We start from the raw sequence: 24,705 nt of genomic DNA, 5'->3' as shown, positions 1-24,705 counted from the left end.
AAGAAAAATAAAGAAAGCCAAGGCTAAACCTTGTTGGCTTAGAGGATTCATTTAAAATCGAATGAGGTATTAGTTAGCTATTGTCATGTAATTAACAACCCACAAAAGTGTAGTTGCTTAAGATGGCAGTGTTTTTATTGCTGTCATGCTTATGGTTAGCTGAGTGGTTCTGTTAATATGGGCCAGGCATGACTGACCTTGTCTGGCTTGCTCAGGTATTTCAAGTTAGCTGACAGGTCACCTCCCTGCTAGCTGATGTACCAAGGATCACATCTCTTTCTTCTCCTTCCCATTTCTGTAGCTGGCTGACCATCAGCTGGGGCTGTTTAGGTGACTGGCTTCATGTCTCTCCTCAACTGGTAGATGTTCCCAACTTCGATGGCAGGTGGCAGGGTCCGAGAGAGAGAGAGAGAGAGAGAGAGAGAGAGAGAGAGAGAGAGAGAGAGCACATACAGCCTGCTGAAGCTTGCCTCATAGTAACACAGTGTCCCACTGCCACATTCTAGGTCAGTGCAAGTGATGCTCTTGAAGAAGGTAAATAGCCCCTGCTTCTTGACACAGGAACTGCAGAGTGACATGGCCTAAAAGCACGGGTACGGTGAGGGATAAAGATGGGGACCTGTTTCTGCAATCCTTCCATGTATGGTCATGCAAGATTCCCTGAGAATATATGACTTAACTGATGTTCTAATGTAGAGAAGAAATGAGCCTTAGGAATACTTCCAGGCAATTGAGTCCTAGTTTGATTAAACAGCACATTTCTGAGGTAGATGTGTGATAACACGTAGAAAAAGAAGGAAGCCAATGTTGCTAAAATGGCGCGTGCAAGGGGGACAGCGGGGGAAGGAAGATCAAAGGCCACACTGTGTAGGACGCTGTGGGCCTCTCCGAGGACTGGGGTTACTTTAAGGGATGTGCTCATTGGGAGAGCTCTGAATAGGGAAGAGGGAGCAGGTGGACAGACCCTGAGGGGACTCTCCCCCTGGGGACTTTCTCTTACCTGGACACAGGAGCAGGAGACTACTTGCTGCCTGCCACCCTCCCGAAGGGCGCAGACTCTGTCCCTTGGGACTGGTTTGTGTGCCTATGACCACTGTGACGGACAGCCAGAAGGTTGGTGTAAATCCCCAGGAGGATGTGGTGGGGCGGGTCGAGTCAGGTTGTTATCGCACCTGGTGGTGCCTTGGCGGGAGCCCAGGGCACCTGCCCTGCCCAGAGTTGCCCCTGAGGATGTGCCCGGGGTCACAGATGTGGTGTGTGTGACTCTCCACAGCCTGTAGGCAGATGTCTGGTCCTGACGGGGGCAGCTTCTGTGCTTATAATCCCCGGGGAGCCAGGTCCCCACTAAGATGTAGGCAGCTCTCCTGTGAGGACCCAAAGCAGTTCTGGGAGGCTCAGGCCAGCCAAGGGTTCCTGCACCTGTGGAAGCTGGAGTCCTTCATCTCAGGGGCTCCTTTCCACAGGGATGAGTCTGGGGGTGTGGGGCTGTGACCCAGGAACAGGAGAACATAGGTCTTTTTCTCTCAACTTGTCCTCACTGGGTTCAGCCCTTGGTTATTTAAGTGTTCATTAAACCAGCTTGATCATGAGAATCAGACAAAGGTTTTTCATTCTCCCCCATGCTGCCCATTTGGCCTGAAGTGGCCATTTCTCCTGCCCTTTGGATGAAAGTTCAGGCAAATCCTTTATTATTTCTAGTAGTTCTTAAATAACAGTGTCACGTGGACATTTATCATCGCAGTTGCTTTCCTTGGGTGCCTTGCAATGCGGGCCCTCTGAGGTGGTGAGCACTTCACTGTCCTCTGTCCCCACCTTCGGTCCACAGAGAGCTGTTGCCTGAGGAGGGAGAAGAGTTGGGTGGCACCAGCTCTCCGTCCCTGGCTGGATCCCAGTATCTCAGGCTTTCCCAGGTGTGTGCACAGCCTACACCACTTCAGGGGCAGGGGTTGCTGTAACTTCTTCAAGGCACCCACCTCTCAGGACTGCACCCTGACCTCCCAGAGCACTGCCTCAGCCTGGTCTCACCTTCGGTTTCCTCAGGCAGGAAGCATATGTGCAGCCCCAAAAGTGAACCCCATCCTTCTGGGGAAACATTCTCTCCAAGGCTTCCAGGAGGGGGAAGGTGGGACTCAGTAACAGCTCCTTAAAGGCTTTTCCTAATTTCTATAAGTTGACCACCATGTGGTGATTCTTTGTAAAAGAGTCAGTGTCAAAAAGTAGTTTTCAGAAAAAGTGGGAGCGTCTCTCATTTTGGCATCTCTTCCATTAACAGGACTGAGATGGTCCCAGTGTCCTGTCCCATGCCAGGTACCAGGAGGACTGCACTCAGTTTGGGGCCCATGTGACAGCAGACCTTGAGTCGGTCTCACTCTCAGGTCCATGGAGAAGGGAGGTCTTGGGAACAGGAAGTTGGTTCCTAATGGGAGGCAGCCCTGGAGGTGAGGCTGTGTTGTCACCTTCTCTGCAGAGGAGACAGTGACCTCTGCCCCTCCCGAGCCCGGGGCTGACCCTTCCCCAGCTCCCTCCTCCCTCTTTTAGCTCCACTCACCAGCCCCTCCACATCTACCTCAAATGCACTGCATCTGCATCATGTCCTCAGATACACTGGCATCTGCCTCCTGACTTTCCTCTGCCTTTCAGCTCCTGTTTCTACTAGAACCTGACAAATGGTCTTCTAGATTTGATGGTTGAATTTCTATGTGAGAAAAACCAGATTATTAGTTAATCTCCATTATTCCTGTTTGACATATGTTTATACTAGTCCATGTCCTATGCCAAACAAAGGACAAACAACTGGACTTCTGAGTTAGATGAGAGATCATGTGCTGCCCAGTGAGATCCTTTATGGGGAAAGTTACTGGGAGCCCCTTGGGAGGGGTTTTGTAGAACACAAAGTATTTGCTCCTGAGAAAGGAAGCATTTGGGTGACAGATAAAGGGTTAAGTCTTGACCTGTGTGCTTGGGTTCACAGGGGCTTGTCCTTTCCCCTGTGTTTTTGGTTTATGGTGCTCCTACATAAGGAAACTGAGGCTCGATGCATCGTATTGACTCAGTTTCCTGAAAGAGACCTCAAGGGAAGTCAGCAGAGTTCTTCCTGGACTTCTGAGTTCCTGACCCAATCAATATATCAAAGGCACAAAGGAAGGGGCAGGGCTGGTGGTGCGGGAACATGTCACTTACCCCACTGTCCCTGCAGCCCCAGGGGGAGCGTGGCTGCTACTGTCAGTGTGCTCTGAGGAGAGTTTTGTCCTTTCTGTTCATTTGAAATGAATTGCAAGCTTTCAGGAAATTGCAAAAAATTGAAGACCCTCTTAATCCTTTCCCTCAGCTCCCTCAAATGTTAACATTTTGCCACATTTGCTCTCTTATCCTTTCTCAATGTAGATATGATCTTTTTCTCCCCTGAATGTCTTGAAGGTAAGCGCTGGGCATGAAAATCCCAAGTAATTTCCTAATAAGAAACGGTGTTTTCTTACATTGACATAGGTCAATTCTCAAATTTGAAAATTAAGTGATACAACCCTGCTATCTAACCCATTGACTGGCATGGGCGTCAGTGTTCTACATCTTTTTGTTTTTGCAGGATCTTAAATTACCTTACTCTCCTTTGTCCCTTCACTGCCCAGACTCCAGAGCATGCCTTTCCCTCCTGTTCATGCTCCACTTCCCTGAAAATGCTGCCTTTCCGTGCTGTCTCCCTGAGTCCTGGGCTTTTGATTGAACCCGTCCTGCTGCACCCCTGCTCTGTGACGCCAGGGCTCCTCAGTATTTTTCATGTAAAGTGGAATTTCTCTTACAGGTGATTTAAGATCAATTGTTTTCCTCTGTATTGGTTTACTGGTTTCTGTTCCCCTACATATAGGTTTTCTGGTTCCCGCTGATTTTCTGCAAGGACCTGTGGCTCTAGTGATGGAATGGGTATATTTTTCTACTTTCAGCTGGTTTAGTGGGTAGTTTATGGTGCACTTATGCTAATAAGATAGGTTTTAGGTCGTTAGTATCTTATTTTCTGGTGATCTGCCCAGCTTCTGAAATACATAAGGAGAGATTCAGGTTTAGGCTGCTGTCATTACTGCTTAAATAACCTCTCCGGGTAACTCCTGAAGCACATCCCTTTCATGGCCATGTGGGACCCTCTCTCCCTGCAGCCCCGTGGATCAGGAGTCCTCTGGCCCCACAGATTGTCCCCAGCACAGGACCAGGATGAAGGGGGCCCCGAGGATGCGGGAGTGATGGATGTCACGCAGGTGTGTGTCCTCAGGTTTCTTCCAATTTTTTTATCACTGGAGAAAATGGCAATTGCTGCTGAGTAACCACTGTCGTCTTGTCCTCCTGAGGCAGGTGTGGTCTTCCGGGTGAGCAGCAAGGGAAAGATTCAGGGCTTCACAGGTGGGTCGGGTCCAGGCTCTCATGGGGCCTTTTTCTCTGGTTTCTGCAGAAGAGAGCAGACCTTCCCGGAAGCTCAGGATGACCAAGAGGAGGCCCAGTTACTACCCAGAGGACCAACTATCATTCAGCCAGTTCTGGATTTGCCCTGAGGTGGTTCAGAGACCTTTAAAATGCAGGTGAGAGGGCAGGTACAGTGGGCATCATCTAACCCCTCCTCGGGGTCTTCATGTGACAGTGGGGTGGTTCTAAGGTGTAAGACGGCTGACAACAGGCTGTGGTGACCTGAACATTGTCCCTAGTAGCCTTGATACTACTGTGTGTTGAGGGTGGGGTGTTCATCTGAAGTAATTTTTGACAGGGAGGAAAAGAAGCTCATAATTCAGTTTCCTATTATCAAGTTCATCCAGGGCATGTCAGGGTGTTCAGCCCTGACCACGGATGCATTGATTAATTCCCACCAGTCAAAGCCTTAGACAATAGTGAGCAGATAAGATACTGCTGTCTTCATGTCCACAGTCTCCTGGTTGAGTCACCAACGATGAAACAAAAAGCAGGAGAAATTGATCACAGTCAGCAATATGTGCTGTGAGGGAGGTTCGAACAGGTGATGCCCTTGATGGGTGGGTGTGAACAAGGACTTCATGGAGGAGGCTGTCGGAGAGGACCTCTCTGCAGAGCTGTCAGCAGGCTACTGGCTGGAACATGGGCAGGAAGTGGCATGTGTATGTGTACAGCAGAGGGAGGGTGCAGGAGAAAGGCCCAGAGGCAGGGCCGGGCTTGGCAGGTCCAGGCAGTGGGGATGCAGGTGACTCAAGGTGGATGCACAAGTTGGAGGAAGATGTGATTCACAGTCCTCCGCCCACCCCTGCCATCTACTAGAGGTGCCACTGTGGGACTCCTGTGTAAATCATGAAGGGCAGACTGGACTTGACTTTCTTCAGGTCTTTCCTTCCAGGGACAGCTAGTATCCAAGATGAGTCTCCTGGGAGATGGGAGTTCAGGTCATTAAGTGTCAAATTAACTAGGAAGAGACAAATTCTTGCCCCACACTTGAAATTCAATAAGTATCTGTCCATGGATGAAGAGCCTCTGTTAGTGATATTTAAGCTCATTATCCTCCTGGAAGAAAAGGAGCTGCCTCCTCTCTCATGAACCACAGGAGCTCTGGAGGGCTTTGGCTTTCCCCTCACCCCTGAACCTCCCCAGGATCAGGGAGCCCCGCTGCCCCACACTCACTCCTTCCTGACGCGCTGCTCCAAGGCCTCCCTGGGAGTTCCTTGCTTCTTGGTCACTAGCTCTGTGTGTTCCTAGACAAAGTGTCTGCACCAGGAGAAGGAGGAGGGATTGACAGGAGCAGGCAGAGGCAGGATGTTCCCCTGGGCTGGAGAGGCCCTGAGCAGACCTGCTCCCAAGGGCAGATGGGGGAATGACTCACTGCCGTGCCTGCTCTGCCCACTGGCGTCTCCTCCCTGGCCTCCCTGTCAGCTCAGCCCCACCTGCCAAAGGACAGTAAGACCTTTATCATGTCCCACCCGAAGCTGTTTTCTCACCATAGCCTCAGGAGTGGGGAAAGCCCGGTGGCCCACTCAGAACCCTGTCCTCTGTTCACACATCACCACCCATCACTCCCCAGCCTCCAACCGACCTGCCCTCTTTCTCTGCTCACTTCCCTCTCTCCACAGCAGTGGGACCTCAGCCACACAGCCTTGGCTGCCCACCCTTGTGAACAATGGTCTCCAGCCTCCAGGCACACCATGAGCTCATCAGTGGATTTTTTTTTGGTATATTATTAATCTACAGTTACATGAAGAATTTTATGTTTACTAGGGTGCCCCCTTCACCAAGTCCCCCCAACAAACCCCATTACAGTCATTGTCCATCAGCGTAAGATGTTGTAGAATCTCTACTTGTCTTCTCTGTGTTGTACAGCCCTCCCCATGCCTCCCCCATTATACATGCTAATCATGGTACCCTCTTTCTTCTTCACTGCCCTTATCCCTCCCTACCCTCCCATTCTTCCCAGTCCCTTTCCCTTTGGTAACTGTTAGTCCATTCTTGGGTTCTGTGATTCTGCTGCTGTTCTGTTCCTTCAGTTTTTCTTTGTTCTTATACTCCACATATGAGTGAAATCATTTGGTATTTGTCTTTTTCTGCCTGGCTTATTTCACTGAACATAATACCCTCTAGCTCCATCCATATTGTTGCAAATGGTAGGATTTTTCTTCTTATGGCTGAGTAATATTCCACTGTGCATATGTACCACCTCTTCTTTATCCATTCATCTACTGATGGACACTTAGGTTGTTTCCATTTCTTGGCTATTGTAAATAGTGCTGCGATAAACATTGGGGTGCATCTGTCTTTTTCAAACTGGGCTGCTGCATTCTTATTGTAAATTCCCAGAAGTGGAATTCCTGGGTCAAATGGTATTCCTATTTTTCGTTTTTTGAGGTACCTCCATACTGCTTTCCACAATGGTTGAACTAATTTGCATTCCCACCAGCTAGGAGGGTTCCCCTTTCTCCACAACCTCACCAACATTTGTTGTTGTTTGTCTTTTGGATGGTGGCGATCCTTACTGGTGTGAGGTGGTATCTCATTGTGGTTTTAATTTACATTTCTCTGATGACTAGCGATGTGAAGCATCTTTTCATATGTCTGTTGGCCATATAAATTTATTCTGCTCAGATCTGAGCTGTCTGCTCAGATCCCCTGCCCATTTTTAATTGGATTATTTGCTTTTTGTTTGTTGAGGTGTGTGAGCTCTTTATGTATTTTGGATGTCAATCCTTTATTAGATCTGTCATTTACGAATATATTCTCCCATACTGTAGGGTACTTTTTTTGTTCTATTGCTGGTGTCCTTTGCTGTACAGAAGCTTTTCAGCTTGATTTAGTCCCACTTGTTCATTTTTGCTTTTGTTTCCCTTGCCTGGGGAGATATGTTCATGAAGAAGTCACTCATGTTTATGTCCATGAGAGTTTTGCCTATGTGTTTTTCTAAGAGTTTAATGGTTTAATGACTTACATTCAGGTCTTTGATCCATTTCGAATTTACTTTTGTGTATGGGGTTAGACAGTCGTCCAGTTTCATTCTCTTACATGTAGTTGTCCAGTTTTGCCAGCACCATCTGTTGAAGAGACTGTCATTTCCCCATTGTATGTCCATGGCTCCTTTATCATATATTAATCAACCATATATGTTTGGGTTAATGTCTGGAGTCTCTATTCTGTTCCACTGTTCTGTGGCTCTGTTCTTGTGCCAGTACCAAATTGTCTTGATTACTGTGGCTTTGTAGTAGAGCTTGAAGTTGGGGAACGAGATACCACCCACTTTATTCTTCCTTCTCAGGATTGCTTTGGCTATTTGGGGTCTGTGGTGGTTTCATATGAATTTTTGAACTATTTGTTCCAATTCATTGAAGAATGCTGTTGGTAATTTGATAGGGATTGCATTGAATCTGTATATTGCTTTGGGCAGGATGGCCATTTTGACGATATTAATTCTTCCTAGCCAGGAGAATGGGATGAATTTCCATTTGTTAGTGTCCTCTTTAATTTCTCTTAACAGTGTCTTACAGTTTTCAGGATATAGGGCTTTCACTTCTTTGGTTAGGTTTATTCCTAGGTATTTTATTCTTTTTGATGCAGTTGTGAATGGAACTGTTTTCCTGATTTCTCTTTCTATTGGTTCATTGTTAGTGTATAGAAAAGCCACAGATTTCTGTGTGTTAATTTTGTATCCTGCAACTTTGCTGTATTCTGGTATCTGTTCTAGTAGTTTTGGAGTGGAGTCTTCAGGGCTTTTTATGTACAATATCATGTCATCTGCAAATAGTGACAGTTTGACTTCTTTTACCAATCTGGATTCCTTGTATTTCTTTGTTTTGTCTAATTGCCATGGCTAGGACCTCCAGTACTATGTTAAATAACAGTGGAGAGAGTGGGCATCCCTGTCTTGTTCCAGATCTCAGAGGAAAAGCATTCAGCTTCTCCCTGTTCAGTATGATGTTGGCTGTGGGTTTATCATATATGGCCTTCATTATGTTGAGGTACTTGACCTCTATACCCATTTTGCTGAGACTTTTTATCATGAATGGATGTTGAATTTTGTCGAATGCTTTTTCAGCATCTATGGAGATGATCTGTGGTTTTGTCCTTCTTTTTGTTTATGTGTTGGATGATGTTGATGGATTTTTGAATGTTGTACCATCCTTGCATCCCTGGGATGAATCCCATTTGTTCGTGGTGTATGATCCTTGTGATATATATCTGAATTTGGTTTGCTAATATTTTGTTGAGTATTTTTGCATCTACATTCATCAGGGATATTGGTCTGTAATTTTCTTTTTTGGTGGGGTCTTTGCCTGGTTTTGGTATATTAGGGTGATGTTGGCTTCATAGAACGAGTTTGGGAGTATTCCCTCCTCTTGTATTTTTTGGTAAACTTTAAGGAGAATGGGTATTATGTCTTCTCTGTGTGTCTGATAAAATTCTGAGGTAAATCCACATGGCCTGGGGGTTTTGTTCTTGGGTAGTTTTTTGATTACCTCTTCAATTTCTTTGCTCATAATTGGTTTGTTTAAATTTTGCGTTTCTTCTTGGTCAGTCTTGGAAGGTTGTATTTTTCCAAGTAGTTGTCCATTTCTTCTAGGTTTTCCAGTTTTTTAGCATATAGGTTTTCATAGTATTCTCTAATAATTCTTTGTATTTCTGTGGGGTCCGTCGTGATTTTTCCTTTCTTGTTTCTGATTCTGTTGATGTGTGTTGATTCTCTTTTTCTCTTAATCAGTTTGGCTAGAGGCTTATCTATTTTGTTTATTTCATCAAAGAACCAGCTCTTGGTTTCATTGTTATTTTCTATTGTTTTATTCATTAGTGGTTTCCAGGAAAATTGTCTCAAATGTTGTTCTTGCACAATGGATAGCAAACCATAGTCCATGTGCCAAATCTTGCATGTGGCTGTGCATCATTTTTTAAAATTAAGGTATTATTGATATATACTCTTATGAAGGTTTCATATGAAAAAGCAATGTGCTTACTACATTCACCCATATTACCATGTTCCCCCTGATGCCCCATTGCAGTCACTGTCGATCAGTGTAGTGAGATGCTGCCTTGTACTCTAAACGCCTTCATTGGGATATAATTCTCCTGCTGTACAATTCACTTAGTTAAGGTATATATTTCAGTGGTTTTCGTGTTCACATGTGTGTGCACCTTTCCCCACGGTAGTTGCAGAACACTTTCATCACCTTGAAAAGAAACCTGCACCTTCAGCTGGATCGCACCCTGTGTCCCCATTACTCCCCCAGCTCCAGGCACCACATGACTACTTTTGTCTCCACGGATCAACCTATCCTGGACCTTTCACATAATGGAATCATGGAATATGTAGTATTTTGTGACCGCTTCTTTCCCTTTGCATAATACTGTCAAAATTCTTCCATGTTGTAACCTGTATCAGTGCTTCATTTCTTGTTTTGGCTGAGTGCTATTCTGCCATGTGGATATATTGCATTTTGTTTATCCATTCGTTATTTGAGGGACATTTGAGTTGTTTCTACTTTTGATCAATTTTGAATAATGCTGCTCCCATCATTCATTTTAAAGTCTTTGTGTGGGTATGTTTCATTTCTCTTGTGTTTGTATGAGGATCCAGAATTAACAAGTCACATGGTAACTCAGTATTTAACTTTCAGAGGCACCGCCCAGCTCATTTCCACAGGGACTGTGCCATTTCTCTTTCACACCAGTGATGCATGATGTCCAGTCTCTCCACATTCTCACCATCTCTTATTATTGTTTGCCTGGAGTACCGCTATTCTAATGTGTGTGAAATGGCATCAGTTTACCTTTCCATAATAACTAGTGATGCTGAGCACCCTTTCATGTGATCATTGCATCTGTATTTTTTCTGTAGAGAAATGTCTGTTCATATTCTTTGTCCATTTTAAATTGGATTGTCTTTGTTATCAGCTTGTAATAGCTTTAAAATATTCTGAATACTAAAACCTTATCAGATATACGATTTGCAGATATTTCTCCACTTCTGTGAGTTGCACTTTCACTTTTTTGATTGTGTCCTTTGATGCACAAAATTTCTAATTTTCAGGAAGTCCAAATTTTCTTTTTTTCTTTTGTTACTTGTATATCCCATGTCAAGTCTAGGAAACCATTTCTAAATTGAAGGTCAAAGGAATTTACCTCAATATTTTTTGTAAGAGTTTTAGCACTTACATTTAAATCGTGTTCCAGTATTTTTGCGTAATTTTGTATTTAGTGTGAAATATGTTTTAGAATCCTTTCTTTTGCATACGGATGTTTTAGTAGTCCCAGCACCACTCATTGAAAACACTGTTCTTTCCCACATTGGACAGTCTTGGAACATAAGTAAAGCTTTATTGGAACTCAGCCATGCTCAGTAATTTACATGTCATCTATGATTGCTAGAGTTGTGTAAGTGCAACAAGGACCATGTGGCCTAAAAAATCTAATAAACTTATTTTCTGGTCCTTTACAGAAAGTGTGTCAACCTCCACTATATATAAATTATACAGTCTTAAACCCACTAAAAAAGGAACATTTTGTTAATCAGCGTAGGAAGGGGCTTCCCTCTGAAGTTTCTTGCATCATTTCAATTCTTATTTTTGTTTATGGTTCTGTATTACAATTAAGGGAACAGAAAGGCAAGATTTATTGAAGCCTAGTATTTGTTGATAAATTGGCCGGTGAGTTCCCTACTATTCCCAATCATTGTCTGTGTGTGGATAGAATCCCCTTTGTGATATAAGGCTGATTATTGTGTTGGTGGATTAATACCTTCCTAATCTGTATTTTCAGAGCCTAAGATAATGAAGGTCTTTCCTTTCAGGACTGCAATTTGATCCATCTTTTTTAAGTGGGTTTATGAATGCATAATATATATGTCATAATATTCACCAATCTTAAATGTACCATTCAATAAATCTGAATAACTCATAGTTTTTACATCTACCATCACAATCCATCTTCAGAGTACTTCCATCATCAAAAATATTTCTGTGGTCTTATTTATAATTAGTCACTGCTCCCACAATCAGCCCCAGAAAACACTGTTCTATTTTCTGGATACGTAACTTCTCTTTCTCCAGAAATGTCTTATGAATGGGATCATATAGTATGTGGTCTTTTGTATGTGACTCTCCTCACTAGGCATATTTTTAAAGTTTATGCATTTTTATTGTTGAGTTCTATTCCTCCAGTTTTTCAACATGTGCCTTTCTACTACTGCCTGCTCCAAGAGCAGGTAAGTAGAGAGAGGCAATCTTCTCAGGACATGTTTTCTGTAAATGATTTTATGGGAGAATCATTTCTAGACTTAAGATTTAAGGTCTCAAAAATTTAAGGCATTTCAGACAGTTTAATTATCAATTTAATTGATACTTAAATATGTGAATGATACTTGGAATATGGAAAAAAACGGTGCTGAGAGTTGAAATTTTAAAATCTTAGAAAGACAAGTGGAAAGATGTAGGACAGATTGAGTGCACCCTTCAAAGGAGAATGAGAACAAAGACACACACAGAGATGTGGACAGAAAAGGATCTTTGCGTTTTGTCCCCAGGTCATAGTCTTCAGAGCTAAGAGTATCTTTAAGGGATGCTTTTAAAGTTCGTAAAGCCTCCCTGCTCTTGCCTGAGAGGCAAGGTGCTGAGCTGCTCTTGCTCCCCCTGCCCTGCATACCAGGTAAGAGTGAACACAATGCAAGAGTGGGAAGGCAGCTGACAAACACACTTTGCTTCACTGAACTTTATTCAGGCTCCTGACCCTTCTCCTGGGCCCGTGTATGCACTTCCTTGTAGAATCCAGATTTACCAAGAACTCTGCTAAGTCACTTTAGCAAGCGACCCCCACTCTGCATATCTGATCACCCTGAATAACTAACCGGGTTCCTCACCCTCCCCACCCTCCAGGTGAGGTTTGATCAGCCTGGGATGTCTTCAGGATTAGCCAGAACCCCTTAATCCTGGTGTTTCCTCTTAGTAATTGTTTCTTTATTGACTCCCAAACTTATCCTTGGCTATAAATTCCCACTTGCTTATGCTATTTTCAGAATTAATCCCAGCTCTATCCAAAAGAATATTTACTCTTATTGCAATAGTCCTAAATAAAATCTGCTTTTACCACTTTGACTGGTGTGAAGCTCATTTTTTCTTTGACATATATGACATTTCCTAATTTCTTGGTAGTTGAACTGAATGTGTGTGTATATGTGTGTGTGTATTTGTATGAGTTTACTTGAGAGTGTGACTAGGTCTCCCCAAGTCTGCAGGGCACTTAAGAGTGAGGCCCGTTCCCAGGGGGCACTTCCCATGCTCCATGGGGCTTTTCCAACACACTAGTATTGGCCCTTGACTGGTGTGCAGTTCTGACTTGAGCTCTAACTTGCACAATGAGCTTCCTTCGTCTTCCTTCTGACCATCTGCCCAGCAGGGGGAGCCACTAGCACACGTCTGTTCAGTCAAGCTCACCACCAGTGGGTCCACACTCTACTAACTGGCAACTAAGAAACAAGTTCTAAACTCGTGATTCATTTGGCATCCGAGAATATCTCTGGGTCTCCAGTCACTGCTGTGAGCATAGGTCTGGGGCACATTTCATCCTCACAGTGAGAGGGAGGGGAGGCAGATGATTCTCAAATTCATGGTCCTCAGCAGGGCATGAAAGCCCCTCCCAGGACAGAGCCCCAAACACAAAATTTCCCTGTGGACAGTGGGTAGGGGCATGGGCAGCCTGGGGCCTTGTTGCTTTCGGCGGGGCTCTGCCAGCAGGAAGCTCCTGGGACATGACAGCTCCGCCTTCCCCGTAACAGTCCCACTACCTGTCTAATGACTTGGGTGGCCCAGGAATGAGATGGAAAGTAGTTCATCTTACTGGAACCCATTGCTTCCACCAACGCTTAGCCAAGAAATACACTGGAAAAATGAACTTGGCTACACTGGGTAGTTCATAGAGAAACTGAAAGGCTGAAGGGAAGGCTTGGGGCTTTGCAGTTGGGAAATGTACCCTTGATGAATGCTGCTCATGAGTTCGAGACTGCAGTGTGTACTTACATTGCTACTGGTGACTTGGAATGTTGTCCTGGGACCTGATCCTTGCAGCTGTTATTTCCATCAAGAAGAGGAGTTTTCCTTATTGCTTTCTCAGCTTAGGGTGAGGTGAATCTGTAACTCTATAAGGTGTTATACAGGGCAACGTGAAGCCATGTAATACCATGGAGTATCTCTTTGGAGTGTCCATTTTACTGGTACGTTTCATGTGAAATATTTTATATTAAAATCTACACTACATAAAGAATAGAGGAGAAAAGTGGTGTAAGTTGTGTATAAAAATGCAATTCATTTTTGAGTATATGTTTTGTATCCTGCAACTTTGTTCCTTAGTTCTAACAGTCTTGTTTTTGGTGGAATCTTTAGGGTTTTCTCCATGAAAGATCATATTACATGTAAAAAGAGATAATTTCACTTCTTTCTTCTGATTTGAGTGCTTTCTATTTATTTTTCTTGCCTAACTGTTCTGGGTAGGACTTCTAGTATTATTTTGAATTGAAACAGTGAGAGTGGGTATCTTTGCCTTGTTCGTGATTTTTGAGGAAATACTTTCTGTCTTTCACCACTGAGTATATTAGTATTTCATATATGGAGTAGTTTTTCTTTATTATTTTGAGAATAATCTAAAAGGAAAATAAGAACACAATACTACTTACCATTGCATTACAAAAATTACTTAGGAATAAACTTAACTAAGGAGATGAAAAACATATGCACTGAAAACTACAAAACATTGCTGAAGGAAATTAAAAAAGACAGAGATAAATGGCAAGTTCATGGAGTGGAATACTTAATATTGTTAAAATGTCCATACTACCCAGAGCAAACTAGAGATCCACTGCAATGTCTATCAAAATCCCAATGGAATTATTTTTATAGAAATACAAAAACAATCCTAAAATTCATATGGAACCACAAAGGACCCTATATCCAAAAAATTCTTGAGAAAGAACAAAACTCCAGAATTTATACTTACTGACTTCAAAACAGTATAAAGCTACCATCACCAAAACTATATGGTATGAGTATAAGGACAGGCATATATACCAATGGATCAAAATAAGAGCCCAGAAATAAACTCATGCATGTATGGTCAATGATTGTTGACAAAGGCGCCAGGAATATGCAATGGGGAAATATAGTCTCTTTAAGAAATTGTGTTGAGAAAACTGGATACACACTTGCAATAGAGTGAAACAGGAATAATATCAATGGAATCCTTATTTAATACCGTATGCAAAACCCAATTCAAAAAATCAACATAGGACCTGAACTGCAAAGCTCTTAGAAGAAAACGTAGATGGAAAGCTTCATAACATTGGTCTTCACATTGGATTCTTGGATATGACACCAAAAAACACAGGCAACATATGCAAAAATAAATCACTGGGACTGCATCAAACAAGAAAGTCAATACTCAGCAAGAGCAACAAACAACAAAGTGAAAAGGTGACCAATGCAATGGGAGAAAATACTTGCAAACCATGTATCTGATAAGGATTAATATGCAAAATATGTAAGAAACTCCTACAACTCAATAACAAAACCAACAGATAACCTGATTAACAAATAGGCAAAGGACTTGAATAGGCATTTATTTAATGAAGACATAGAAACAGCCAAGAAGTGTATGAGAAGATGCTCAACATCATTAATCATTAGGGAAATGAAAATCGCAACTACTTTACACATATTAGGCTGGCTAATAGCAAAAAACAAAACAAAAGTTTATAAGTGCTGGTGATGTTGTAGAGATACTGGAACCCTTGAACAAACAATGTTGGCAGGAATGTGCAGCCCTTACTGACAACAGAATGGAATTCCTAAAAAAGTTAGAAATAGTACTAACATACGCCCCAGCAATCTTACTTCTGGATATATATCCAAATGAATTGAAATCAGTGTTCTGAAGAGATTTTTCCACTCTCTGTTCATTGTGCTATTGTTAACAATAGTCAACATATGGAAACAACCCTGTGAACTCCATTGACAGGTTAGTGTATGAAGAGAATGTGGTGTGTATATACAAGGGAATGTCATTCAACCTTAAAAATGCAGGAAATCTTACTATTTGCTACAAATGGATGGACCTGTTGCAACTTGAAATTTGTCACCGAAGGGCAAACAATGTGTAATTCCTTTTACTTGAGCATCTAAAATAATGAATTGTACAGAAATAGACAATAAGATAGGGGTAATTAGGGGAGCGGGAGGGGAATATGGCAAATTTTTCTAAATGGGTATAAAGTTACAGTTACACAAAATAAGTAAATTGCAGAGATTTGTACAGCTAAGGTATTGTGCACTTAGTGATTTGTTAAGATGGTAGATCTCTTGTTAAGTGTCCTTTCCACAAACAAGAATGACAATGGGCATATGAAAAAAAAACAATATGACATTATATACTTATAAGTTCATGAAGAGTGTAGACCTTACATTGTTTTATATTATTGTGTCACACACAAAAATATTAATAATGAGTGAAGAGCATGGGCAAAAAAATAGGTAAATAGTCAACATTTAAAAAAATTTTGGGATCATTAATATAAAACCACATGAGCAACTTTGTGGTTACTAAACTCCCCCCATTATCAAGTCCCCATCACATGCCCCATTACAGTCACTATCCATGAGCATAGTAAGATGCCAAAGAGTCACTACTTGCCTTCTCTGTGCAATACTGCCTTCCCCGTGTCCCCCCCATGTTAAGGGTGCTAATTGTAATGCCCCTTGTTCCCTTTCACCCTCCTTCCCACCCACCCTGACCAGTCCCTTTCCCTTTGTTAACTGTTAGTCCATTCTTCAGTTCTGTGGGTTTGCTGCTGTTTTGTTCCTTCAGTTTTTGCTTTGTTCTTATGCTCCACAGATGAGTGAAATCATTTGGTACTTGTCTTTCTCCACCTTGCTTATTTCACTGAGCATAATACCCTCTAGCTCCATCCATGTTGTTGCAAATGGTAGAATTTGTTTTCTTCTTATGGCTGAATAATATTCCATTGTGCATATGTACCACATCTTCTTTATCCATTCATCTACTGATGGACACTTAGGTTGCTTCCATTTCTTGGCTATTGTAAATAGTGCTGCGATAAACATAGGGGTGCATATGTCTATTTGAAACTGGGATCCTACAATCTTAGGGTAAATTCCTAGGAGTGGAATTCCTGGGTCACATGGTATTTTTATTTTGAATTTTTTGAGGAACCTCCATACTGATTTGCACAATAGTTGAACTAGTTTACATTCCCACCAGCAGTGTAGGAGGGTTCCCTTTTTCTGCATCCTAGCCAGCATTTGTTGCTTCTAGTCTTTTCTATGTTGGCCATCCTAACTAGTGTGAGGTGATATCTCACTGTGGTTTTAATTTGCATTTCCCTGATAACTAGCGATGTGGATGGAGCATCTTTTCATGTGCCTGTTGGCCGTCTGAATTTCTTCTTTGGAGAAGTGTCTGTTCAGATCCTCCTCCCATTTTTTAAATAGGGTTATTAGCTTTTTGGGTGTTGAGGCATGTGCGTTCTTTATATATTTTGGATGTTAACCCCTTATAGGATATGTCATTTACAAATATAGTCTCTTGTACTGTAGAATGACTTTTCATTCTGCTTATGGTCTCCTTAGCTGTACAGAAACTTTTTAGCATGATGTAGTACCATTTGTTCATTTTTTATTTTGTTTCCTTTGCCTGAGAAGAAGCGTTCAGGAAAAAGTTGCTCTTGTTTATATTCATGAGATATTTGCCTATGTTTCCTTCTAAGAATTTTATGGTATCATGACTTACATTCAAGTCTTTGATCCATTTCAAGTTTACCTTTGTGTATGGTGTTAGACAATAATCCAGTTTCCTTCTCTTGCATGTAGCTGTCCAATTTTGCCAACACCAGCTGTTGATAGGGTGTCATTTCCTCATTGTTTGTCCATGGCTCCTTTGTCATACATTAATTGACCATATATGCTTGGGTTTACATCTGGGCTCTCTAATCTGTTCCATTGGTGTATGGGTGTTCTTTTGCCAGTATGAAATTGTTTTGATTACTGTGGCTTTGTAGTAGAGCTTGAAGTCTGGGAGTGTAATTCCCCCCACTTTATTCTTCCTCCTCAGGATTGCTTTGGCTGTTTGGGGTCCTTTTTGGTTCCATATGAATTTTAGAATGATTTGCTCTAGTTCATTGAAGCCTGCTGTTGGTATTTTGATAGGGATTGCATTGAATTTGTAGATTGATTTTGGCAGGATGGCCACTTTGACAATATTAATTCTTCCTATCCATGAGCATGGGATATATTTCCATTTATTGGTATCTTCTTTAATTTTTCTCATGAGTGTCTTGTAGTTTTCAGAGTATAGGTCTTTTACTTCCTTGGTTAGATTTATTCCTAGGTATTTTATTCTTTTTGATGCAGTTGTGAATGGAGTTGTCTTCCTGATTTCTCTTTCTACTAGTTCATTGTTAATATATAGGAATGTAAAAATTTATGTGTATCAATTTTTTATCCTGCAACTTTGCTGAATTCAGATATTAGGTCTAGTAGTTTTGGAGTGGATTCTTTTGTTTTTTTATGTACAATATCATGTCATCTGCAAACAGGGACAGTTTAACTCTTCCTTGCCAATTTGAATGTCTTTTATTTCTTTGTGTTGTCTCATTGCCGTGGCTAGGACCTCTAAAACTATGTTGAATAAACGTGGGGAGGGTGGGCATCCTTGTCTTGTTCCTGATCTTAAAAGAAAAGCTTACAACTTCTCACTGTTAAGTATAATGTTGCCTATGGGTTTGTCATATATGGCCTTTATTATGTTGAGTTACTTGCCTTCTATACCAATTATCTTGAGAGTTTTTATCACGAATGGATGTTGAATTTTGTCAAATGCTTTTTCAGCCTCTATAGAGATAATCATGTGGATTTTTGTCCTTTTTGTTGATGTGGTGGACGATGTTGATGAATTTTCGAATGTTGTACCATCCTTGCATCCCTGGGATGAATCCTACTTGATCATGATGGATGATCTTCTTGATGTATTTTTGAATTGGGTTTGCTAATATTTTGTTGAGTATTTTTGCATCTATGTTCATTAGTGATATTGGGCTGTAATTTTCTTTTTTTGTGGTGATTTTGCCTGGTTTTGGTATTAGAGTGATGTTGGCCTTGTAGAATGAATTTGGAAGTATTCCCTCCTCTTCTACTTTAGGAAAACTTTAAGGAAGTTGGTTATTAATTCTTCACTAAATGTTTGATAAAATTCAGCAGTGAAACCATCTGGTCCAGGAGTTTTGCTCTTAGGTAGTTTTTTGATTACCAGTTCAATTTCCTTGTTGGTAATTGGTCTATTCAGGTTTTCTGTTTCTTCCTGGGTCTATCTTGGAAGGCTGTATTTTTCTAGAAAGTTGTCCATTTCTTCTTGGTTATCCAGTTTGTTAGCATATAATTTTTCATAGTACTCTATCATAATTCTTTGTATTTCTGTGGTGTTCATAGTGATTTTTCCTTTCTCATTTCTCATTCTGTTTATGTGTGTAGACTCTCTTTTCTTCTTGATAAGTATGGGTAGGGGTTTATCTATTTTGCTTATTTTCTCAAAGAACCAGCTCTGCTTTCATTGATTCTTTCTATTGTTTTATTCTTCTCAATATTATTTATTTCTGCTCTAATCTTTATTTTGTCCTTCCTTCTAATGACTTTGGGCCTCATTTGTTCTTCTTTTTCTAGTTTTGTTTATTGTAAGTTTAGACTGTTCATTTGGGATTGTTATTCTTTCCTGAGGTAGGCCTGTGTTGCAATATACTTCCTTCTTAGCATAGCCTTTGCTGTGTCCCAGAGATTTTGTGGCATTGAATTATTGTTGTCGTTTGTCTGCATCAATTGCTTGATCTCTGTTTTTATTCAGTTATTGATCCATTGATTGTTTAGGAGCATGTTATTAAGCCTCCATGTGTTTGTTTGCTTTCTCCTTTTCTTTGTGTAATTTATTTCTAGTTGAATACCTTTGTGATCTGAGAAACTGTTTGGTGAAATTTCAATCTTTCTAATTTACTGAGGCTGTTTTTGTGGCCTAGTATGTGATCTATTCTTTTTTAAAAATTATTATGGTATGATTGATATACACTCTTATGAAGGTTTCATATGAAAAAATTATGTGATAACATTACCCATATTATCAAGTCCCCACCCATACCCCAATGCAGTCACCATCCATCATTGTAGTAAGATGCCTCAGATCCATTATGTGCCTTCTCTGCATTACAGTTTTCTCCCCGTGGTTCCCCAGACCATGTGTACTAAACATAATACCCCTTAATCCCCTTCTCCCTCCCTCCCCACCCACCCTCCCACACCTCTCCCCTTTGATAACCACTAGTTCATTCTTGGAGTCCATGAGTCTGCTGCTATTTTGTTCCTTCAGTTTTGCTTAGTTGTTATACTCCGCAACTGAGGGAAATCATTTGGCATTTATCTTTCTCCACCTGGCTTATTTCACTGACCATAATGTCTTCCAGCTCCATCCATGTCGTTGCAAATGGTATAATTTGTTTCTTCCTGATGGCTGAATAGTATTCCTTTGTGTATATATACCACACCATCTTTATCCATTCATCTCCTGATGGACACTTAGGTTGTTTCCATATCTTGGCCTTTGTAAAAGGTGCTGTGATAAACATAGGGGTGCATATGTCTTTTTGAATCTGAGAAGTTGTATTGTTTGGGTAAATTCCAAGGAGTGGGATTCCCAGGTCAAATGGTAATTCTATTTTTAGTTTTTTGAGGAACCTCCATATTGCTTTCCACAGTGATTGAACTAGCTTATATTCCCACCAGCAGTGTAGGAGGGTTCCCCTTTCTCTGCATCCTCGCCAGCATTTGTTGTTCTTAGTTTTTTTGATGCTGGCCATCCTTACTTGTGTGAAGTGATATCTCATTGTGGTTTCAATTTGTATTTCCCTGATGATTAGTGATGATGAACATCTTTTCATGTGTCTATTGGCCATCCGTATTTCTTCTTTGGAGAACTGTCTCTTCATATCCTCGACCCATTTTTAATCAGGTTATTTGCTTTTTGGGTGTTGAGGCATATAAGTTCTTTATATATTTTGGATGTCAACCCCTTGTCAGATATGTAATTTACAAATATATTCTCTCATATTGTAGTATACCTTTTTATTCTGTTGATGGTTTCCTTTGCTGTACAGAAACTTTTTAGTTTGATGTAGTCCCATGTGTTCATTTTTGCTTTTGTTTCCCTTATTAGAGGAGATGGGTTCAGGAAGAAGTTGCTCATGCTTATATTCAGATGTTTGCCTATGTTGTCTTCTAAGAGTTTTATGGTTTCATGACTTACATTCAAGTCTTTGATCCATTTCGAGTTTACTTTTGTGTATGGGGTAAACAATAATCCAGTTTCATTCTCTTGCATGTAGCTGTATATGTGATCTATTCTTGAAAATGTTCCATGTGCACTTGTGAAAAATGTGTATTCTTTTGCTTTTGTATCGAGTGTTGTATAAATGTCCATGAAGTCTATCTGTTCTAGTACATTGTTCAGTGCCTCTGTGTCCTTACTTATTTTCTGTCTGGTTGATCTGTCCTTTGGAGTGAGTGGTGTGTTGAAGTCTCCTAAAATGAATGCATTGCATTCTATTTCCCACTTTAATTCTGTTAGTATTTGTTTCACATATGCTGGTGCTCCTGTGTTGGGAGCATAGATATTTGTAATGGTTATATCCTCTTATTCGACTGAACCCTTTATCTTTATGTAATGTCCTTCTTTGCCTCTTGTCACTTTCTTTGTTTTGATGTCTATTTTGTCTGATACAAGTACTGCAGCACCCACTTTTTCTCCCTATTGGATAAAATATCTTTTTCTATCCCTTCACTTTTAGTCTGTGTATGTCTGTGAGTTTGAGGTGAGCCTCTTGTGGGCAGCATATAGATGGGTCTTGATTTTTTATCCATTCAGTGACTCTATGCCTTTGATTTGTGTATTCAGACCATTCACATTTAGGGTGATTATTGATAAGTCTGTACTTATTCCCATTGCAGGCTTTAGATTCATGGTTTCCAAAGGTTCAAGGGCAATTCCCTTACTATCTAACAGTCTAATTTAACTCACTTAGTATGCTATTATGAACACAACCTAAAGGTTTTTTCCCTTCCTTTTCTTTCCTCCATTCTTTATATATTAGGTGTCATATTCTGATACTCGTTGTCTATTCTTTGATTAACTTTGAGGATAGTTGCTTTGATTTTGCGTCTGCTTAGTGGTTTATTGTTCTACTTTGCTGTGGTTTTATTTTCACTGGTGAGAGCTATTTAGCCTTAGGAATACTTCCATCTATAGCAGTCCCTCCAAAATGCCATGCAGTGTTGGTTTGTGGGAGGTAAATTCTCTCAGGTTTTGCTTATCTGAAAATTGTTTAATCCCTCCTTCAAATTTAAATGATAACCTTGGCAGGTAAAGTATTCTTGGTTCAAGGTCATTCTGTTTCATTGCATTACATATATCATGCCATTCCCTTCTGGCCTGTAAGGTTTATGTCTCTTGAGAAATATGATGATAGCCTGATTGGTTTTCCTTTGTATGTGATCTTTTTTCTGTCTGTAGCTGCTTTCAGAAGTCTGTCCTTATCTTTGACCTTTGCCATTTTAATTATTATATATCTTGGTGTTGTCTTCCTTGGGTCCCTTGTGTTGGGAGATCTGTGCACCTCCATGATGTGAGAGACTATCTCCTTACCCAGATTGGGGAACTTTTCAGAAATTTCATCCTCAATGACACTTTCTCTCCCTTGTTTCCTCTCTTCTTCTTCTGGTACCCCATAATGTGAATATTGTTCCATTTCGGTTAGTCACAAAGTTCTCTCAATATTCTTTCATTCTTAGAGATCCTTTTTTCTCTCTGTGCCTCAGCTTCTTTGAATTCCTCTTCTCTAATTCCTATTCCATTTATGATCTCTTCTACTACTTATAATTTTCTTTTAAATCCCTTCATTGTATGTTTCATTTCAGATATGTAATTTCTTAATAATTGTATCTCTGTCGTAACTTTGTCCCTGAGTTCTTGAATATTTTTGTGTATGTCCATAAGCATGTTTATGATTTTTATTTTCAACTCTCTTTCAGGAAGATTGGTGAGTTCAGTTTCATTTGAACTTTTTCTGGGGTTTTGAGATTTTGGTCTGAACCAGGTTCCTTTGACAGTTCATATTTATATGTGGCACCCTGTAGTGTTCAGAAGATCTGGTCTCTGGAGGTGCTCAGCCGCTGGAGTGAGGTCAGTGGTTGCAGGGGAGTGGTGCTGTTACCTGAAGGGTGGAAAGAGCTATTTCCTGCTTCCTTGCTGCAGTGCCTGTCTATACTGTTAGAGTCAGTGGGCTGAGCACACACATGAAAGCCTTTGTGCTTTATCTGTGTAGCTTTTGTAGGTGGGGCTTCCCTCTGGCTGGCCTGACACTAGGGCAGTGACTGCCAGTTTGGGAGCCGGGGCTGGCTGGCCAGGAGGAAGGCTCAGCAGGCTGTGTATCACAGTAGGGGGCCTCAGAGCTGAGTAGGCAGCCAGAAGGATGGGGTGTCTGAAGCTCCTGAAAGTTCCCAACTTGCTGGGCTGAGCATGCCCAGACAACCTTGTCCACCTATCCCTTCTCCCTTGGAGTGCCATGCAAACCCCGCCCCTTCAGCAGCCCTCTTGCTGCTGGGAAGCCTCTCAGACCGCCCACCTTTCCTTTGTCCCAGAGCAGCTGTATGTGGATCCCTGTTCTCCACAAACAGCTGGAATCTCAGTTACTCAAGTATTATGCCTGTCTTAGCTTTCCAACCCCACTAATCTCCAGATCACCATGCAGTGTATTTGTGCTCACAGAGGTTTGTGCTCACAAAGCAGGTCTCCAGGATTGGGTTTTCAGCAGTCCTAGGCTTCCATCTGCTCCCTGCTCTATTTCTCTTCCTCCCACTGGTGAGCTGGGGTGGGGGAAGGGCTTGGGTCCTGCCAGATTGAGGCTTTGGTACATTACCCTGTTTGGTGAGGTCTGCTCTGTTCTCCAGGTGTATACAGTTTGGTGCAGCTTTCTTTCCTGTTGCTCTTTTAGGATCAGTTGCATTCACTATATTTTCATATTATACATGATTTTGGGAGGAGTTCTCATTCTCACCTCTCATGCTGCCATCTTGAATCTCCACAATAGTTAACTTTTTTTAAAGTTGGGGAAAGTAGAAAATTATGGTACCATGTGTATTTAGTGACAGGGATTGAAATAAACACTATTGAAAATTAGAAAAAACTAATTGGAAGAGTGAATTTTCTTGGATCAAAACTAGAAGGATATATTCTGTTACCATGATATTTGGAGACTGAAAATGAATAAACAAGACACAGATGAAAGGAGAGAGCAAGAATGTGTTCAGTTTGGCACTAATTAAGTCAGCCTTCAGCTCGTGAAAAAATACAGTATTTTCCTATTTGAATCTCTTTGCGGTATCATCATATACTCATTGGGAAAATAATGATATGAGCTAAATTTTGTTGACACTTTACTTGGCATCACAGCAGTCTTTGCTAAGACTTACACATCTTGTATCAGTTAGTTCTCACAACAGCCCTATAAGGTAGGAATATTTTTTTAGTTCAACTCTAGTTGACATATTAGTGTCTGGTGTAAAAAATAGTGGCAATTATGCCCATGTACAAAATTCTCACCACAAGAAGAGGTGTTACCGTGAAAAGACATTAGAGGATTAGTGACTATATTCCCTACGTTATACTTTACATCTCATGAATAATTTTATATTTGAAGTTCGGACATTTTGATCCCTGTCACCTGTCTCACCCATCACCCTCACTCCTCCTTTCTGGCCTCCACCCATTTGTTCTCTGTTCTGATGACTCTGTTTCTACATGTGTTTTGTTTGTTTTGCTTGTTAGATCCCACATATAAGTGAACTCACCTGATATGTGTTTTTCTCTGATTTTCTTCACTTAGTACAATGCCCTCTAGGTTCACCAGTAGGAAGATCTTAACCTAAATTTCAAGAGTGGAGAGTGGCAGGCTCATATAAGCCTTGCATACATGGAGTAGAAATCCTAGCAAGGATTGGTTTTCATCCATAATTTCTCCCCAAAATATTGTTTGTTTTTATCCTCTCCTTTCTTGCAGCAAACTAGGAGCCCTCTTTTCTGTTCCCTGTCCTTGTGGGAAGAATAGGGTCAGGTTTCTCTTTGATTCATTTACTTGGAGAT

General features: G+C 41.2%; 1 gene segment (V, D, J or C); it reads right to left on the bottom strand.

Moving 5' to 3' along the window:
• Positions 1-24,705, bottom strand: part of LOC118925014 (immunoglobulin kappa variable 2-30-like) — a 310,648-nt gene that overhangs the window by 105,022 nt on the left and 180,921 nt on the right.

Source organism: Manis pentadactyla, chromosome 2 (genome assembly GCF_030020395.1).
Source record: "Manis pentadactyla isolate mManPen7 chromosome 2, mManPen7.hap1, whole genome shotgun sequence".
NCBI classification, from domain to species: domain Eukaryota; kingdom Metazoa; phylum Chordata; class Mammalia; order Pholidota; family Manidae; genus Manis; species Manis pentadactyla.
The sequence above is the reverse complement of the archived record's forward strand: the minus strand, read 5'-3'. Positions and strand labels throughout refer to the sequence as shown.